A 3,435-nucleotide genomic window follows, 5' to 3' on the forward strand; every position below is an offset into this window, starting at 1 on the left:
TACACTTATAATCCTGTGAGGATGTGTAGAAACTGGTGCATCCCTGGGCTCACTAGCCAGCAAGCCTAACCTAGCTGATGAGTCCCAGGCTCTAAGGAGAAACTCTACCTCAAAAGACAAGGTGCATGACTCTGAGAAATGACACCTGAGATTGACCTCTGACCTACACACACACACACTCACAGGCACACACGCACACACACACATGCACCTATACCTCCATTCCCATGTGCACCTTCACACATGAATACATACCTGTATAATATGTACAGTCTGTTCAAATGGGTGTGGAAGAGTTTTTTGCATATAAAACCTTAGGACTAGATGGGGCATACTGACATGTCACTGAGCCCTGCCTTCAGAAGGATATTCTTGTGTTACCCTTCCTTGTTATGACTTCCTGTAGCCCCACACTGCCCCGTCCCTCCCCTTTCCCATGGGATATTGTCAGCATCTCTGTGGCTTCTGGCTTTCTCGAAGCCTGGTCTGTCGGAGTTGGTGGTCACTCAAGAAAATGAAACCTGTTGTTAGCCTGAGAGTTTGTTTAAGAAAGGCAGAGGAGGGCAAGGGTTACATTTCTCTGGAGTCTAGGTTATGCTTCCACAGACAAGCAATTTCACCCCCACTGTGTTCCTCTCAGGAGTGCAGTGCCTGGTGTGGGCACAGCCAGGCATTTACAACAAGACTTGGCACACACACAGCCTCTTGCTGGTCTCAGAAGGGGGAACAGTGAGAACTAATCACCGATCCCAGTGAGACCAGTGAGAAAGAAGTGAGAAGAAGGAACTAGAAGGCAGGATGGCATCTGTCAAAAATCCATTACTTGATGTGTTAACAAGATTGTTAGGACCCCCTGCCATCCCGTTGGTTATAGAGACCTGCCCTTTCCATAAGGACCTGGGGATTCTCTTTGTGAAGGGCCCTGTAGAGAGCCAAGATCCTACCAGAACACCCCAGGACACCTGTCCATCTCTGCACATATCAGAGGGAGGTTTCTTCTCACTGCATCTCTGCCGTGTGTCAGATAGAGAAGAGAGTCTTTTCACAACTGCCCCCTGGAGCTTTCCTTCTGATAAGTACAAGTAAAGGCTGGGGATGCCTGCATCCAAGCAAGAGGACTACGGTAAGGATTGGCAGGTAGAACATGGCTCTGTGTGGAACAGGATTCACTCTGAATTTTCAAATACTCCACAAATTAATATGGAAATGCATTTAAATATAGTGGGAATCTGGCTACAGGAGCTAAGTTCTTGATGCACAACCAGGGAAATGAAGCTAGCTGCAAGGGTCAGTTGAACATCATGCAGACATGTAAAGATGTTCCCAAAGAAAAAGCAAGAGGCCCATGTTGAATGTGGCTTGCAAATGCCTTAGTAAGGCACACCCTACCACCTGGACCCTTCTTTGCCCACAATCCAGGTGGAAAGCACAACAGTCCCCTTTCTCATTGTTGTGAGAACCAAAGGTGTCCCTTTACATCAGATCTGTGAATCCGGAACCTCTGAAAGTCCATGTGACACCCTGACCCCAATTCAGTAAAAGGACAAATAGCCTTGCAAACACCAAGTGGCTCTTCTGAAACAAGGCCAAAGATAAGAGACTGCTGACCTCAGAACTAGGAAAGGCCACAGCAACTCTCTGGGTAGCCAGTAATGATGGCTGGAGCCCAGGGGAAAGCAGATGAAGTACTGAAAGGTGACTGGCTATGGGGACAGGTTGTACGTGGGTGTGGCAGAATGAGACAAGTCTAAGAGTGCTCTAGGGTTGGTGACTTGAGTGACAGAGAGCTTTAAATTTATAAAGGCAGAAAGGACTGAGAGGGGCAGGTCTGTGATCCTGGAGTACAAGGGTGTTTCCGGCCAGTTGTAGACTTGAGAGACATCAAAATAAATCTATTGAGCTGACAAAAGAGCCAGAGGATGAGGCAGAGCTAGTGTGAAAACCAAGGACAGAGGAAGAGATAGGTTACCTGGAGCATGGCCAGAAGAGGAAAACCAGGGACAGTCTTTCACCTATGCCTCCACCACTCCTTAGCAGAGGCAAGTAAAACCTTCATTCCGGAAGTCCTATGGTTAACCCAGAGACCTGGAGAGAACCTGTGTGGAGCAGTATCAAATCACAGGAGAAGATGTATCTTTGGGCCCAAAGTCATGGGAGCCAGACTAATTGACACACATACTAATCTGACCAACTGGACCCTCTGAACCATACTTTCCAGGAACAGGAAGCCCTGGAGGAAAAAGAAGACGTCATTCAGAAGCCAAATTCTTCCCTCAGATCTATCACATAATGCGCACAGGGAGCACATTGGAATGCTTTTGATGTTGCTAATCTGAATTGACAGTCTGAATTGAATTGTTTGCTGGTTCCACGGAGGACTCTTTGTGTGTGTGTGTGTGTCTGTGTGTGTGTGTGTGTGCGCGCGTGTGTGTGTCTGTGTGTCTGTGTGTGTCTATGTGTCTGTGATGTTCAGTCAGTCTTGACATCCTTCTTCCATTCTCACCAGGATTCTCACTTCTTCTCTTCTCATAGTCACTCCTCAGGGTAGCACAAGCCAGTCTCCACTTGCCAGAACCACTCAGTGAATGAAAGGAAATGATGAACACAAAAAAGAATCATGTTGGATTGTTTGTTTGTTTGTTTGTTTGTTTGTTTGTGTTTTGTCAGTGCAAGGGCAAATAAAGCAGTAAGGCTTGGGAAGGTGGGAGATGAACTGTCTCCTCTGGGTACATTCATTTCGTTTCATATGCATCGTCACAGCGCCGCTCATAATGAAGTTATTTAGTATTCATGCAGATGTCACATCAAGTTCCTCCATAGATGTTTTACTGTAATTTAGCATAAGTTAATGGATATCTGTATTAAAGTGTTCCCAATTAAGCAAGTGGCCTTTCTATTCTCCAGGCCAGATCGGATTGGATGGCCATGAAGTGTAAGCAAACCGAGCTCCTCAGATCCCAGCGGCAGAGGTCAAACCCAAAATGAGTTTAGCTCCTTCTTGTGTCTATTTCACGAGAATCCTAGCGGCTCAAAAATAACTTTGTAATTGACTGATCCAGACAGATGAGTTGGAAAGTGGGTGATTGATGGGCCCAATATAGTTGAAGAAAATCACCACCAGGGAGAATACTAATTGCACAGTTGGGCCAGCTAACAGAGCAGACACAGAAATAGAGGTGGGATTAGCGATCACATCTCCAGCTTGTGGAGCCCTGAGACCCCGAAACTGTCCTGGGATGCGATCGGTGGCCGTTTAGCATCTGTCTTCTGAGCTCTCCTGGATTAGAAGCTGCCACATTGGAAATGGTTTATTGAGCTCAGCAGAGGTTACTTTTAAAGGCTTAAGGGATTGGGTTCCACTTTTAAAAATACAAACAATTTTTAAATGAGATTTGGTCAAGCAAAGGAACTTTCCTTCCTTTGTGCTTACTCAGA

At 46.2% G+C, this 3,435-nt stretch overlaps 1 protein-coding gene across 2 annotated transcripts in view; it reads left to right on the forward strand.

Moving 5' to 3' along the window:
• The window catches only part of Kirrel3 (kirre like nephrin family adhesion molecule 3), a 562,840-nt gene that overhangs the window by 350,023 nt on the left and 209,382 nt on the right, over nucleotides 1-3,435 (forward strand). The gene's annotated exons all lie outside the window — the stretch shown is intronic.

This window comes from Arvicanthis niloticus, chromosome 26, assembly GCF_011762505.2.
Source record: "Arvicanthis niloticus isolate mArvNil1 chromosome 26, mArvNil1.pat.X, whole genome shotgun sequence".
Classification (NCBI taxonomy): Eukaryota; Metazoa; Chordata; class Mammalia; order Rodentia; family Muridae; genus Arvicanthis; species Arvicanthis niloticus.